Here is an 18,202-nt window from a genome sequence, read left to right on the forward strand (position 1 = left end):
TCTCTTGCTGTCTGGTGGCAAGCAAGAGAAACAGACTGGACAACTGAAGCAAAAGTCACCATCAACAAAATTAATATCGAAAGCATATGGGGCAGCTTACAGAATAGAAGAGACACTAAAGGATGAAACTTTGGGAAGAACAGTCCCCAGGGCAACTCTGGGTTTCAAGAGAGCAGTCTCCTTGAGGTCTCTCCTCTAGGATCATCTGCCTCTGCATTTTTCCATCCTTACGTCCTCTGCTCAAGATATGAATTCTCAGTAGATTTCCACTAGCCAAGCTCAAGTCACATGCATTTGCCTTGTTTAGTGAAGAGCAGGCACGTTGATGGTCAGCCCCACCATCTCCCATGCGGAGAGAGTTTGAAAGGAGAAATCAAGGTGGCACTCTATGGTGGGGCCAGAAAATCAACCTATGCCCACTCTATTAACCAACTATTTCACAATATTGACTGGTTTCAGTGCCCAAATAGGTTAGGTAGGGGAGGAAAAACAAGGGAGGAGGAGGGAGAAAAGGAGAAGAAGGCAGAAGTAAAGGAGGGAAAGAGAAGGAGGAAGGAGAGCCGGGAAAGAAGCCTGTGTGGGCTTGGATCCCTGTGTGGAAGGGCCCCTTCCTGGACCGTGGCCCCTTCTCTGTGCTACCCCCCTGGTTCTGGGACCACCATTTCAGCTGGAAACATCCCTGGTGGTCAGCCTGGCCTCTGACCTTTGAAAGATCACTCTGCTTCTGGAATTTCTCTGGCTTTCAGTGGGTTCTGTGTGATCTTAAGAAAATACCACTGCAGTATGATATCCTGATATTACTCCTGCCTGCAGCCTCAGGCTTACAGAGTTGACAAACATTTTTTAACCTGAAAACACAGAAATGCAGACAGAGCATGTTGTTGTTGTTGCTGTTGTTAGGTGCTGTCAAGTCGGTTCCAACTCATTGCAACCCTATGTACAACAGGACAAAACACTGCCCGGTCCTGCGCCATCCTCACAATCGTTGCATGCTTGAGCCCACTGTTGCAACCACTGTGTCAATCCATCTCGTTGAGGGTCTTCCTCTTTTTTGTTGATCCTCTACTTTACCTTGACCCTCTACTTTACCAAGCATGATGTCCTTCTCCAGGGACTGGTCCCTCCTGATAACATATCCAAAGTTATGTTAGACAAAGAGTCTCCATCCTCATTTCCAGGGAGCACTCTGGCTGTACTTCTTCCAAGACAGATTTGTTCGTTCTTCTGGCAGTCCATCGTATATTCAATATTCTTCGCCAACACCATAATTCAAAGGTGTCATTTCTTCTTCGGTCTTCCTTATTCGTTGCCCAGCTTTCACGTGTGTATGAGGTGACTGAAAATACCATGGCTTGGGTCAGGCTGTCAGTGGCAGAGTATGTAAAACTCCATAATTTTTCTTCTTGTCTTTTTTGTTTGCAAATATATAAAAGTAGTATAACATAGTTGAAAACAGTGTGGCGTTGCCGCAAAAAACTAAAAATAGAACCACTGTATGACCCAGCAATTCCTCTCCTAGATCTATACCCAAAAGACTTTAAAGCAGAGACTCAAATAGAGATTTGTACACCAATATTTATGGCAGCACTATTCACAATAGCAAAAGGTAGAAACAATGTAAATCCCCATCAACAGATGAGGGCATAAACAAAATGTGGTATATACGTATTACGGAATACTGCTCAGCCAGTGGGAGAAATGAAGACTTGATACATCCTACAATATGGAGGGAGCTGGAAAACATTATGCTGTGTGAAGTAAGTCAGTCACAGAAGGACAAATATTGTATGACCTCACTTATATAAAAAGACAGGAAAAGGCAAATGTATAGCGACCAAAGTTTACTAGTGGTTACCAGGGGCAGGAGGGAAGGCGGAGGGGGATTGTTGCTCCTGAAGTGCTGAGTTTCAGTTTATGGTGATGAAAAATTGCATTGATAAAGGGTAGGTTTGCACAGTTGATTATTCTAAGTGCTGTTAGTAAGCTGTACATGTGTAAAAAGTTTAATTGGCAAAAGTTGTGTGATATATTTACAACAACAACAAAAAGAGTAGCTACTGAGTCTGCTTACGTACAACCAAAAACCTCACGGGATTTGGTTCCTTGGTTTGGACGGTTACAGTCATGGTTTCATGGGCTACCCCAGTTAATTGGCCTAATAACGTGTTTAGTGCTTCTGTTCTGCCTCCTAGTTCACAGCATAGTTCCTGGGGTCTTAAAAGCTGGCAAGAGGGCATCCACAGCACAATTGGTCTCTATTCACCTGGAGCAACAGAGGAAGAAGGAGAGTCAGGAATAGGATGAGGAAATGGAATGTGTGGCTAACTACCTCCACGAACAGCTGCCCCTTGGCCATGAGACCAGAGGAACCGGGTGATGCCTGGCAACCATTACTGAACATTTTGATCAAAGATTCTGTAGAAGACTCCTGATCAAAAGGGAAAAAAAGCAGGACAGGAATTCAAATTCTCATGGACTCCAGACTTTCTGGAGCCACAGCGGGTGGATGAACTCCAGGAAATATTGCCCTGAGATAATCTTTAAACCTTAAACCTACAACAACTTGAAAGATCAGATAGGAACCTTAGAGGGAAGTGAGTTTTTGTTAATGGAGGAGGAACAACTCAGAAAAGGAGGTGAGAATGGCTGCACAACTTGAAGAACGTAATCAACGCCACTGAATTCTACATGTAGAAACTATTGAATTAGTGTATGTTTTGCTGTGTATACTCTCAGCAACAACTAAACTAATTTTTTTAAAGTTTTCTGACCTGCTTCCTCACTTATAATCAGCACTTCCCCATGTCACAAAAAGACTTCAAAAACATAATTTTAGGAGGCGGAGCCAAGATGGCGGACTAGGCAGACGCTACCTCGGATCCCTCTTACAACAAAGCCACGGAAAAACAAGCGAATCGATCACATACATAACAATCTACGAACCCTGAACAACAAACACAGATTTAGAGACGGAGAACGAACTAATAAGGGGAAGCAGCAATTGTTTCCAGAGCCTGGAGCCAGCGTACCAGTTAGGTACGGCACAAGCACAGAGAGCTGCTCCACCCCCCTGAACTAACCCCGGGAGGGGGACCAGCCGGTTCCGCGGGCGGCGTGGGACGCAGCCGGTAGGAGAAGTCCCCGGGAGGCAGTGACTGGTCTTGGAACAGGAAGAGCAGCGTCCCAGCCGGAGAACCGTCCCGCCGGGATTTGGACTGGATGCAGCGGATTTTCTGGAAAAACTAGTTTCCCAGTGATGGCTCAGAGAAAACAATCCATATCAAACCACTTAAAGAAGCAGACCATGACAGCTTCTCCAACCCCCCAAACAAAAGAATCAAAATCTTTCCCAAATGAAGATACAATCCTGGAATTATCAGATACAGAATATAAAAAACTAATTTACAGAATGCTTAAAGATATCACAAATGAAATTAGGATAACTGCAGAAAAAGCCAAGGAACACACTGATAAAACTGTTGAAGAACTCAAAAAAATTATTCAAGAACATAGTGGAAAAATTAATAAGTTGCAAGAATCCATAGAGAGACAACATGTAGAAATCCAAAAGATTAACAATAAAATTACAGAATTAGACAACGCAATAGGAAGTCAGAGGAGCAGACTCGAGCAATTAGAATGTAGGCTGGGACATCTGGAGGACCAGGGAATCAACACCAACACAGCTGAAAAAAAATCAGATAAAAGAATTTAAAAAAATGAAGAAACCCTAAGAATTATGTGGGACTCTATCAAGAAGGATAACCTGCGGGTGATTGGAGTCCCAAAACAGGGAGGGGAGACAGAAAACACAGAGAAAATAGTTGAAGAACTCCTGACAGAAAACTTCCCTGACATCATAAAAAACGAAAGGATATCTATCCAAGATGCTCATCGAACCCCATTTAAGATTGATCCAAAAAGAAAAACACCAAGGCATATTGTCATCAAACTCACCAAAACCAAAGATAAACAGAAAATTTTAAAAGCAGCCAGGGAGAAAAGAAAGGTTTCCTTCAAGGGAGAATCAATAAGAATAAGTTCAGACTACTCAGCAGAAACCATGCAGGCAAGAATGGAATGGGACGACATATACAGAACACTGAAGGAGAAAAACTGCCAGCCAAAGATCATATATCCAGCAAAACTCTCTCTGAAATATGAAGGAGAAATTAAGATATTTACAGATAAACAAAAGTTTAGAGAATTTACAAAAACCAAACCAAAGCTACAAGAAATAATAAAGGATATTGTTTGGTCAGAGAACCAATAATATCAGATATCAGCACAACACAAGGTCACAAAACAGAACGTCCTGATATCAACTCAAATAGGGAAATCACAAAAACAAACAAATTAGGATTAATTAAAAAAAAATACACATAACAGGGAATCATGGAAGTCAATAGGTAAAAGATCACAATAATCAAAAAGAGGGACTAAATACAGGAGGCATTGAACTGCCATATGGAGAGTGATACAAGGCGATATAGAACAATACAATTTAGGTTTTTACTTAGAAAAATAGGGGTAAATAATAAGGTAACCACAAAAAGGTATAACAACTCTATAACTCAAGATAAAAGCCAAGAAAAACGTTAACGACTCAACTAACATAAAGTCAAACACTATGAAAATGAGGATCTCACAATTTACTAAGAAAAACGCCTCAGCACAAAAAAGTATGTGGAAAAATGAAATTGTCAACAACACACATAAAAAGGCATCAAAATGACAGCACTAAAAACTTATTTATCTATAATTACCCTGAATGTAAATGGACTAAATGCACCAATAAAGAGTCAGAGAGTCACAGACTGGATAAAGAAACACGATCCATCTATATGCTGCCTACAAGAGACACACCTTAGACTTAGAGACACAAACAAACTAAAACTCAAAGGATGGAAAAAAGTATATCAAGCAAACAATAAGCAAAAAAGAAGAGGAGTAGCAATATTAATTTCTGACAAAATAGACTTTAGACTTAAATCCATCACAAAGGATAAAGAAGGACACTATATAATGATAAAAGGGACAATTGATCAGGAAGACATAACCATATTAAATATATATGCACCCAATGACAGGGCTGCAAGATACATAAATCAAATTTTAACAGAATTGAAAAGTGAGATAGATACCTCCACAATTATAGTAGGAGACTTCAACACACCACTTTCGGAGAAGGACAGGACATCCAGTAAGAAGCTCAATAGAGACACGGAAGATCTAATTACAACAATCAACCAACTTGACCTCATTGACTTATACAGAACTCTCCACCCAACTCCTGCAAAATATACTTTTTTTTCTAGCGCACATGGAACATTCTCTAGAATAGACCACATATTAGGTCATAAAACAAACCTTTGCAGAGTCCAAAACATCGAAATATTACAAAGCATCTTCTCAGACCACAAGGCAATAAAACTAGAGATCAATAACAGAAAAACGAGGGAAAAGAAATCAAATACTTGGAAACTGAACAATACCCTCCTGAAAAAAGACTGGGTTATAGAAGACATCAAGGAGGGAATAAGGAAATTCATAGAAAGCAACGAGAATGAAAATACTTCCTATCAAAACCTCTGGGACACAGCAAAAGCAGTGCTCAGAGGCCAATTTATATCGATAAATGCACACATACAAAAAGAAGAAAGAGCCAAAATCAGAGAACTGTCCCTACAACTTGAACAAATAGAAAGTGAGCAACAAAAGAATCCATCAGGCTCCAGAAGAAAACAAATAATAAAAATTAGAGCTGAACTAAATGAATTAGAGAACAGAAAAACAATTGAAAGAATAAACAAAGCCAAAAGCTGGTTCTTTGAAAAAATTAACAAAATTGATAAACCATTGGCTAGACTGACTAAAGAAATACAGGAAAGGAAACAAATAACCCGAACAAGAAACGAGAAGGACCACATCACAACAGAACCAAATGAAATTAAAAGAATCATTTCAGATTATTATGAAAAATTGTACTCTAACAAATTTGAAAACCTAGGAGAAATGGATGAATTCCTGGAAAAACACTACCTACCTAAACTAACACATTCAGAAGTAGAACAACTAAATAGACCCATAACAAAAAAAGAGATTGAAATGGTAATCAAAAAACTCCCAACAAAAAAAAGCCCTGGCCCAGACGGTTTCACAGCAGAGTTCTACCAAACTTTCAGAGAAGAGTTAACACCACTACTTCTGAAGGTATTCCAAAGCATAGAAAATGACGGAATACTACCCAACTCATTCTATGAAGCCACCATCTCCCTGATACCAAAACCAGGTAAAGACATTACAAAAAAAGAAAATTATAGACCTATATCCCTCATGAACATTGATGCAAAAATCCTCAACAAAATTCTAGCCAATAGAATTCAACAACACATCAAAAAAATAATTCACCCTTGTCAAGTGGGATTTATACCAGGTATGCAAGGCTGGTTTAATATCAGAAAAACCATTAATGTAATCCATCACATAAATAAAACAAAAGACAAAAACCACATGATCTTATCAATTCATGCAGAAAAGGCATTTGACGAAGTTCAACACCCATTTATGATAAAAACTCTTACCAAAATAGGAATTGAAGGAAAATTCCTCAACATAATAAAGGGCATCTATGCAAAGCCAACAGCCAATATCACTCTAAATGGAGAGAACCTGAAAGCATTTCCCTTGAGAAAGGGAACCAGACAAGGATGCCCTTTATCACTGCTCTTATTCAACATCGTGCTGGAAGTCCTAGCCAGGGCAGTTAGGCTAGACAAAGAAATAAAAGGTATCCGGATTGGCAAGGAAGAAGTAAAGTTATCACTATTTGCAGATGACATGATTATATACACAGAAAACCCTAAGGAATCCTCCAGAAAACTACTGAAACTAATAGAAGAGTTTGGCAGAGTCTCAGGTTATAAAATAAACATACAAAAATCACTTGGATTCCTCTACATCAACAAAAAGAACACCGAAGAGGAAATCACCAAATCAATACCATTCACAGTAGCCCCCAAGAAGATAAGATACTTAGGAATAAATCTTACCAAGGATGTAAAAGACCTATACAAAGAAAACTACGAAGCTCTACTACAAGAAATTCAAAAGGACATACTTAAGTGGAAAAACATACCATGCTCATGGATAGAAAGATTTAACATAGTAAAAATGTCTATTCTACCAAAAGCCATCTATACATTTAACGCACTTCCGATCCAAATTCCAATGTCATATTTTAAGGGGATAGAGAAACAAATCACCAATTTCATATGGAAGGGAAAGAACCCCCGGATAAGCAAAGCACTACTGAAAAAGAAGAAGAAAGTGGGAGGCCTCACTTTACCTGACTTCAGAACCTATTATACAGCCACAGTAGTCAAAACAGCCTGGTACTGGTACAACAACAGGCACACAGACCAATGGAACAGAATTGAGAACCCAGACATAGATCCATCCACCTATGAGCAGCTGATATTTGACAAAGGACCAGTGTCAATTAATTGGGGAAAAGATAGCCTTTTTAACAAATGGTGCTGGCATAACTGGATATCCACTTGCAAAAAAATGAAACAGGACCCATACCTCACACCATGCACAAAAACTAACTCCAAGTGGATCAAAGACCTAAACATAAAGACTAAAACGATAAAGATCATGGAAGAAAAAATTGGGACAACCCTAGGAGCCCTAACACAAGGTATAAACAGAATACAAAACATTACCAAAAATGATGAAGAGAAACCCGATAACTGGGAGCTCCTAAAAATCAAACACCTATGCTCATCTAAAGACTTCTCCAAAAGAGTAAAAAGACCACCTACAGATTGGGAAAGAATTTTCAGCTATGACATCTCCGACCAGCGCCTGATCTCTAAAATCTACATGATTCTGTCAAAACTCAAACACAAAAAGACAAACAACCCAATCAAGAAGTGGGCAAAGGATATGAACACACACTTCACTAAAGAAGATATTCAGGCAGCCAACAGATACATGAGAAAATGCCTCGATCATTAGCCATTAGAGAAATGCAAATTAAAACTACGATGAGATTTCATCTCACACCAGCAAGGCTGGCATTAATCCAAAAAACACAAAATAATAAATGTTGGAGAGGCTGCGGAGAGATTGGAACTCTTATACACTGCTGATGGGAATGTAAAATGGTACAACCACTTTGGAAATCTATCTGGCGTTATCTTAAACAGTTAGAAATAGAACTACCATACAACCCAGAAATCCCACTCCTGGGAATATACCCTAGAGATACAAGAGTCTTCATACAAACAGATATATGCACACCCATGTTTATTGCAGCTCTGTTTACAATAGCAAAAAGTTGGAAGCAACCAAGGTGTCCATCAACGGATGAATGGGTAAATAAATTGTGGTATATTCACACAATGGAATACTACGCATCGATAAAGAACGGTGACGAATCTCTGAAGCATTTCATAACATGGAGGAACCTGGAAGGCATTATGCTGAGCGAAATGAGTCAGAGGCAAAAGGACAAATATTGTATAAGACCACTATTATAAAATCTTGAGAAACAGTAAACCTGAGAAGAACACATACTTTTGTGGTTATGAGTGGGGGAGGGAGGGAGGGTGGGAGAGGGTTTTTTATTGATTAATCAGTAGATAAGAACTGCTTTAGGTGAAGGGAAAGACAACACTCAATACATGGAAGGTCAGCTCAATTGGACTGGACCAAAAGCAAAGAAGTTTCCGGGATAAAATGAATGCTTCAAAGGTCAGCGGAGCAAGCGCGGGGGTCTGGGGAACATGGTTTGCGGGGACTTCTAAGTCAATTGGCAAAATAATTCTATTATGAAATCATTCTGCATCCCACTTTGAAATGTGGCGTCTGGGGTCTTACATGCTAACAAGCGGCCATCTAAGATGCATCAATTGGTCTCAACCCACCTGGAGCAAAGGAAAATGAAGAACACCAAGGCCACACGACAACTAAGAGCCCAAGAGACAGAAAGGGCCACATGAACCAGAGACCTACATCATCCTGAGACCAGAAGAACTAGTTGGTGCCCGGCCACAATCGATGACTGCCCTGACAGGGAGCACAGCAGAGGACCCCTGAGGGAGCAGGAGATCAGTGGGATACAGACCCCAAATTCTCATAAAAAGACCAAACTTAATGGTCTGACTGAGACTAGAGGAATCCCAGCGGCCATGCTCCCCAGACCTTCTGTTGGCACAGGACGGGAACCATCCCCGAAGACAACTCATCAGACATGAAAGGGACTGGTCAGCGGGTGGGAGAGGGACGCTGATGAAGAGTGAGCTAATTATATCAGGTGGACACTTGAGATTGTGTTGGCAACTCTTGTCTGGAGGGGGGATGGGAGGATAGAGAGAGAGGGAAGCCGGCAAAATTGTCAAGAAAGGAGAGACTGAAAGGGCTGACTCAAGAGGGGGAGAGCAAGTGGGAGTAGGGAGTGAGATGTATGTAAACTTATATGTGACAGACTGATTGGATTTGTAAATGTTCACTTGAAGCTTAATAAAAGTTATAAAAAAAAAAAAACATAATTTTAATGTCTGTAGAATACTCCACCTTACAACAACTTTGTGATTCACTTGATGCCAATGGAGTCTCTACTCAGAAGGACCTTGGTTCAAATCCTGAGTCTACCATTTACTTAGTGCCCCTGGGCATATTGCTTATCCTTCATGGGTCTCAGTTTTCTCATCTGTAATATGGGGATAATAACAATGCCTCCCTCTTAGGTTCTCAACAGGATGAAACAGGAAGATGCACAGAAGACTCTTGGCATTGGGGCATGCTCAGAGTAAAAGTCTCTAAATTTTCACTGGTATCATTAGTTTTTTTCTGCAAATCTTTGCAAATGTAAATGGCTCTGTAATGCAAATCCCAGCACAGAGATTCCTGGAATTGGGATTCCTGAGTATGACTTACTCAAGGCGCTCAGGACAGTTTGCCAGGCTGAACCCCTTTCTCACTCAGCGGCGCCCAGGCATTGGCAACATCTCTCTGTCTCTCTCTCTGTATCTCTTCCTCGCTTTCTCTTTCTCTCCCTCTTCTCCACTCCTCTCTTGCCTTCCCTTCTTCTCTCCTCTCTTCTTCTCCTTCTCTCTCTCTTCTTTTCCATCTCTCTCCTTCTCTATCTCTCTCTCTCCACTCCCCTCCCCCCATGTTATCCAGACCCTTCTTTGACGGGCCCTGCCTCCCAGCCCCCGAGATGGCCCTTTCCTCCACAATCCCAGAAGAAACCAGCATCTGGGGTCTGATCTCAAAGCAGGAATCCCACGGATTCAAACACCGTTCCATCTTGCCTTTCGGAGGCTGCTTCCGTCAGCCCGCGTTAGGTGTCTGCATCCTGCCCAACCTGCTACCCTCCTGCGTCCCTCGTTTATCCGTCGGGAAAGAGCAATTTCAGCAGCTCCTGCTGCCGTTCTCTGCTCTCGTTTTAATTTAGTCTTTTTGTTGTTGTTGTTGTTAGGATGTGTGCCTGTCTGGGCCCATCAGTGTCTTATTCAGAGAGGTGGTTTTGTTTCTATGGCGACTGAGGGGTCTGTTGTAATCAAATATTGCGCCCCATTAAACTGCAATCTTCTCATCCCCACTACGTTTCCTCTGAATTTTACGCTGTTTTCTGCTGCTTTTCTTCTTGAACACACCATCAGGCAGCTGGCACTCACTCCACTGTGATGGGCAGATGCAGCCCAGGAGGCCACTAAGAACAGGCATTAAGAAAAAATGATGTCCATCAAATGCCAGAGTCAAAGTGCCCTACTGCCATTTAAGAAAAAAAAAAAAAAGCCTCAAAGAATGTTTTCGCCAACAACCTTCTTCGGTCACAATTGTCTTTGATTTCCTCACCTGGCTCCAAATTGGATTGGGTCTTTTAAGCCCCTAACAATAATATTATTAATAAGCCACCACGTATTGATTACCCGTATGTGCCACGCATTGGGCTGAGTCTTTTTTGTTTTTATTACTTGTAATCTAATTTTTTTAATCTAATTTTTAAATAAATAAAAACTACAAGGTTCCAAATTTTAAAAGCATAAATATACATATAGTAAAAATATCCCACACCCGCCCCCCAGCCACCCAGTTTCCCTCCCCACCAACATAATGTTGCTTCATTTTGAGTGCCCCCAGTGATGTTTTATGCCTAGACAAGCAAACGTGTGTGGGTAAAGCCTGCGGTTTGCTGTTTTCACTTAATGGCTCTTGGAAACCATTCCACATTAGTCTATAAGCTTCCTCTTTCAGTCTAAGGCCAGATATCATCCCATTACATGCGAGTGCCATAATTTATGCTGAACATTTCTGTGCTGCTGAACATTTTGGGCTGTTTCTAATCTTTTGAGTAATCTTGTGCAGTTGCCCTTTCACGGGTGTATGAGTTGATAAAGGGTTAACCTAACCACAGCAGGCCATAACCACAAAAAGCCAACTTAGTATCGGAATCTGTAGGACTTCAGACAACAAGAAACTACACCAAAGGGGTAGGACAGAGTGCTCTAACCAGTTCAGTGGACTTGGGTACTAAAACTAAGTAAAAGTTTACCCCAGGAAGTGAGTTAAAGATCTGTCCAGTATCACAGGTAGCCCACATGACAAATAAAACACAACCATCATATGACAGATCCTGGACCCCTGAGCCAAGAGACCAAGGGGCTAGAAAAGAAAAACAAGAAAAGGTCACCCAACCGTGATCTTAGTTCTTTGTCTTTACTTAACCAATCAGAGTCTGTAAGTAATTTACTCAGAGGTGTGTGTTCCAATGACCGTAAAGGGCTTGTTGAAAGACCCTTTCTCATAATGAATCGGCACCTGTCAAAACTGTATAAAAAGCACTTATAGGTTGTACTTGGATTTTGATCGTTTATAGCCTAAGCGCTTGCAGCCAATTCCCCATTTTCTTTTCTGATATGTCACAACAAAAATCTCTTTGTTGTTGCAGAAGGCTCTGGAAAAAGCTGTTTCTGTACGACAGAGCCTGCGCACAGGAAAATCTTAGACGTGGAACTGCTGGGTCCATGTGTAAGCGCATTTTAAATTTAAGTAGATACTGCAAAATTGCTCTCAAAGATGTCTGACCAATTTCCTTTCCCACCAACAACATCTGAGAGCAATGTCTATTTCCCATACCTCTGTGCATAATGAACTTGTGTTGCTGGGGTGGGTTGTGTGGCAGAGAAGAGAGAGACTGGCAGGCTCAGGATGTGCCCCCTCCTTGTGACCCTCAAATCTTCAGTGGAATCTAACCAGTTAACCAGGTGCTCGGGAGGCGGTTTCAACTCACAGCAGCCCCATGTGGGTCAGAGCAGGACTGTGCTCCACAGGCTTTTCAATGGCTGATTTTTTAGAAGTACAGCACCAGGCCTTTGTTTCAAGGTGCCTCTGGGTGGACTCAAACCTCCAACATTTTGGTTGGCAGCTGAACATGTTAACCATTTGCACCACCCAGAGACTCCCAGTGGAATCTAGTAAACGCATAAAACACCTGGTGGGAATGATTTTTCCCTGAAAATGGGTGAAAAGGTTCATTTCGCATCTAGCTGAGGTGATGTGAAGCAGAGGCAGCCCATGGAGGCCCTGGCATGGAGGTGGGAGGGACAACATGACCTTCATAGAAATTGAAGAGGGGGTCTGGGGCTGTGGCTTATGGAGTTCTAGCCGAAAGTAGCTAGCTCTCCAGGGATGGGGGGCTGCAGGGGAGACCTAGCAGCTGGTAATTATTCACGCGGAAACAGAGCTAGTGCTCCCTGGTGTAAAGACACAGAGTGGTCCATCCCTCACCACTCACCCTCCTGATGCCCCCTCCAGACCCACAACCCCCTTCTGCCTGTGCCTTTGGGAAGCCTGTCAGATGAGAAACCACCTCCTCATGCCTAACAGCTCCTTTGACTGAGCTGGCAGACGCTGGTGACCGCTTTGCACAGGTTCTCACAGATAACCCTCACAACCAGCCTCCATTACAGCAGTTCCCAAATGTGGCTGCACACTAGAACAGCCTGGTGTGCTTTTAAAACTCCCAGTGTTCAGCCACACCTCCTGTCATTGTTAGGGGTTGAGTTGTGTCCTCCAAAACACAAGTTGAAGTGTTAACCCTTGTATCTGTGTGTGTGTGGGGGGGTGTGTGTGTGTGAGCTTATTTGGAAATAGGGTCTTTGCAGACATAACGAGTTAAGCTGACATGAGGTCATCCTGGAGCAGGGTGGGCTCGAATCCCAAACAACCGGTGTCCTTATAAAAAGAGGAGAAGAGACGCACAGGAAGAACGCCATGTGATGACCAAGGCAGAGAACGGGGTTGTGCTGCCACAAACCAAGGAACACCTGGGGCCACAGGAGCTGGAAGAGGTCAGGAAGGAACCACCCCCTGGAGCCTCTGGAGAGAGTAGGGACCTCTTGGGCTTCCAGCCTCCAGAACTCTGAGGCAATAAAGTTCTGTTGTTTCAAGTCATGTAGCTTGTGGTCATTTGCTACAGCAGCTGGAGGGCGCTAATACATCAATTAAATCAGAACGCCTCGGGATGGGAACCAGGTATCAGTATTTTTTCAAGACCACCCCCCCCACCCCCCGCCCAGGTGATTCATGGCGCAGTCAAGTTTGGGGACCATTTCTCCATTCCTATCTCCTCTTACAAACGGAGAAACCAAGGTCCTTCAGCTGGTGAGAGCCCTGGAGCTGAGGCTCCCATCTCCTCTCCCCTCACCCCCGGCAGACTTTTTCTTCTTTATTTTATTGTATTTTTGGTGAAAGTTCACACAGCAAATTAGGTTCCTGTTTAACAATTTATATACTGTTCAGTGACATTGGTCACATTTTTCACAATGTGTCAGCATTCTCATTATTTCCATTCTGGTTGTTTTGCTTCCATTAATCTAGCTTCCCTGCCACCTTACCTCCTCATCTTTGCTTCAGAGTAAATATCGTCCATTTGGTCTCATATACAACAGCCAAAGAGGGAAAACAATCCACATGTCCGTCAACTGATAAATCGGTAAGTAAAAACGGGGTCTATCTGTGCTGTGGAATATTATTCAGCAATAAAAATGAATAAACTGTACAATACAGATGAACCTCAAAAACATGTGAAATGAAAAAAAAAAGCTACACACGAAAGGCTACGAACTGTGTGGCTTCTATGAAATGCCCAGAAAAAGCAAATCTATAGACAGAAAGCAGATTAGTGGTTCCCTGGCCCTGGGGGTAGAAACAGGGATTGATTGCAAATGGACATGAGAAATCTTCTGCAGGTGATGAAAGTGTTCTAAAAATGGCTTTTACAGCTTTATAAATTTACTAAAAATCATTTAACTGTGCTTTTGTTGTATATAAATTATATATGAATAGCTGTTTTTTAAAAAATCCCATCTCTCATTCCTGGGAAAAAGGCATTAGAAAGGCAGCTGCTTTCTACCCACTGTAGTCAACATTCCACGTTGTGTCTCTGGTATGGAGGACATGCAAATTCCTAAAACAACAGAACTGGAAGGGCTCTGGCTGGCAGGATTAGTTAGAATTCTCTCTATGGAAACTGACATAAGTCCAACTCAAAATGGTTTAACAAAAAAAAAAAAGGTATCAGTGATCTCACATAACTGAAAAACTTAGGGACATTAAGCTTCAGGTACAGCTGCATCCAGGGGCTCAGCTTGTGTCACAATATTCTGTCCATTTCCTTTTCTTTTTTCCTCTATTTCTCAGCTCTGTTTTCTTTCCATGTTGGCTTTTCAAACCCCTCCCCATGGAATGGCCAGAGAGCACTGGTTTACATTCCCCCAAAACAACAATTACAAAGGAAAAAGTTCTCTTCTTTCCCAATACAGTAGCCCTCCCTTAGTTGCGGCACAACTTTCTGTGGTTTCAGTTACTCGAAGTCAACCACAGTTCGAAAATGTTAAATGAGTAGGTAGCCTGATGAAATCTCACACCGTCCTGCTCTGTCATTCACATAACTTTTATTACAGTATAGTGTTACAATTGTTCTATTTTATTATTAGTTATTGTTGTTAATCTCTTACTGTGCCTAATTTATAAATTAAACTTCATCATAGGTATGTACGTATAGGATAAAACACAGTATATATAGAGTTTGGTACTATCCATGGTTTCAGGCATCCACAGAAGATCTTGGAACGTAACCCCACGGATAAAGGGGGACTACTGTAATTCCCACAGACATTTCAGATAGACTCTCATTGACCCAACAAGTCACACTTTCATCCTTGATTCAATTGCCATCCCAGGACACATGCCCATACCAGAGAATAGGAGAAAAGTGGTTCCCAAAAGGAAACTCAAGGGGCTTTCATTAGAAGAGGAGCCCTGGTGGTTTAACGGTTAAGTGCTCAGCTGTTATCATGGATTGAATTGTGTTCCGCCAAAATACCTGTCAACTTGGCTGGACCATAATTCCCAGTATTGTATGATTGTCCACCATTTTGTTCTCTGACATGATTTTCCTATGTGTTGTAAATCCTATCTCTATGATGTTGATGAGATGGGATTATCGGCAGTTATGTTAATGAGGCAGGACTCAATCTACAAGATTGGGTTGTGTCTTGAGTCATTCTCTTTTGCGATATAAAAGAGAAAAGCAAGCAGAGAGACAAGGGGACCTCATACCACCAAGGAAGCAGCTCCAGGAGCAGAGCGTGTCCTTTGGACCTGAGGTTCCTGCGAAGAAACTCCTAGACCAAGGGAAGATTGATGAAAAGGACCTTCCTCCAGAACTGACATAGATAGAAAGTCTTCCCTTAGAAGTCCAAATTCCCTTAGTTGGTGTTCTGAGTTTGGACTTCTAGCCTCTCAGACTGTGAGAGACTAAATTTCTCTTTATTAAAGCTGTCCACTTGTGGTATTTCTGTTATAGCAGCACTAGGTAACTAAGACAGCTGCTAACTAAAATGTTGGTGATTCAAACCAACTCAGTGGCTCTGTAGGAGAAAGACCTGACGATCTATTTCCATAAAGATTAAACCCATTGCCATCAAGTCAATTCTGACTCACAGTGACTGTCTTAGTCATCTAGTGCTGCTATAACAGAAATACCACAAGTGGATGGCTTTAACAAACAGAAATTTATTTCCTCACAGTAAAGTAGACTGAAAGTCCAAATTCAGGGCATCAGCTCCAGGGGAAGACATTCTCTCTCTGTCAGCCTTCTCATCAATGTTCCCTCAGACTAGGAGCTTCTTTATGCAGCGACCCTGAGTCCAAAGGACGTGCTCTGCTCCTGGTGCTTCTTTCTTGGTGGTATGAGGTCCCCAACTCTCTGCTTGCTTCCTTTTCCTTTTATCTCTTGGGAGATAAAAGGTGCTGCAGGCCACACCCTAGAGAAACTCCCTTACCTTGGATCAGGGAGGTGAGGTGAGTAAGGATGGTGTTACAATCCCACCCTAATCCTCTTAACATAAATTTACAATCACAAAATGGAGAACAACCACACATTGCTGGGAATCATGGTCTGACCAAGCTGACACATATTTGGCGGGGGGGGGGGGGGGACATAATTCAATCCATGACAGTGACCCTATAGGATAGAATAGAACTGCCCCATAGGGTTTCCAAGGCTGTAATCTTTATGGAAGCAGACTGCTACATCTTTTTCCCGCAGAGCAGTTGGTGGGTTCGAACCACCTAGAAAACTGTATGGAGCAGTTCTACTTTGTCACATGGGATCACTATGAGTTGGAAGTGACTCCATGGCACCTAACAACAAACATTATCAGAAGAGGACTGGATACTCAGCAGGCAAAAACAAGAGATGCTCAACAGGGAAGCCATCCAGTTAGACTCTGAGGCCAATAGAAAGTCAGAAATCTGCCTAAGGCAGAAGACAGGCACAGAGGAGTGTGAGATCACATGCCTCCCAAGGGATACAAGGGTGCTTCAGCCTCCAGGGCACAATGTGGATCAGCACCATGGACAGCATACTCATGCTTTATTTTTGCCATGCTCATGGCTCTGAGCCACACAGACCTACTGGTGGAGTCAAAGCTAACTCCCATTCTGAACCACTTTCCATCACCCTTTGCAAGCTCTGTAGGGTCGCTATGAGTCAAAATTGACTCAATGCCAAAGGGTCTGGTTTTTGGTTTCACTCACTCTTCATTTGATTCTTAACCAGCCCCTTGTAAAATGAGTGTCCCCCAATGATTCTTAAAAACACAGTACCAGGCCCCAGACACCCTTCTAACTCAGTACTGAAGTCACTCCTGAGGTTCACCCTTCAGCCAAAGATTAGACAGGACCATAAAACAAACAATAATAAGTGTAGCTCAACCATGTATGTGAGACTAAATGGGCACCCCAGCCCAGGGGCAAGGATGAGAAGGCAGGAGGGAGCAGGAAAGCTAGACAAATGGAAATGGGGACCCAAGGTCCAGAAGGGGAGGGTGCTGACATGTCGCAGGGTTGGCAATCAATGTCACAAAACAGTATATTGATTGTTTAATGAGAAACTAATTTGCTCTGTAAACCTTCATCTAACGCACAATAATAATAATGATAAAAATTCAGGACCAGGGAGGCACGTCACCAGCTTTTGGAGAAATCTGGGATCTGGAGTCAGCAGTGGTCATGGGGTCTGCCAGGAATCACGGTCCCAGCCCAGAGAGAGCCCAAGAAGAGAGACTCAGAGAGCAGGCATGGAGGTTGGGCGTTCACCTTCACCTGGAGTAAATCCAGCCGAGTCCCCACCGCTGGCAGAGGAGAGGGAGAGGGAATGTGACTATCTCACGGCTCCCACTGCCTCACTTCCCACCCACACAACCCTCTAAAAGATGACATCCTCCCCATCACTTCACCCAGAAAAGTCTCACCAAGGTCACTGAGGGCCTCTCTCTTACTGGATCCAGCATCACCTGCGCTTTTCATCTTGCTTCACCTTGTAGCAGCATTTGGCCTCTTGTCCACTCCCACACACTGAAAGCCCTCTCTTCAAGGACTCCTGTGACTCTTTGCTCTCTGGGTTTTCCTCCTAAAATGTGGCTTCCCCTGTGCCATTTCCTGGCAGGCCCACTCTCCTCAACCAGGCCATTAAATGATGGAATTCCTCAAGGCTCAGTCCTAAAGCCTTTCTTCCTTCTAATTCCCTTCTATTTCCCCATGGCATCTCATCCCTGCCTATGTATGTGCAAATCACACCAAAAAGCCTATCTCCCCTTAGACCTCCCCTCTGGGTGACTGC

This window comes from Loxodonta africana, chromosome 21 (assembly GCF_030014295.1).
Source record: "Loxodonta africana isolate mLoxAfr1 chromosome 21, mLoxAfr1.hap2, whole genome shotgun sequence".
Taxonomy (NCBI): Eukaryota; Metazoa; Chordata; class Mammalia; order Proboscidea; family Elephantidae; genus Loxodonta; species Loxodonta africana.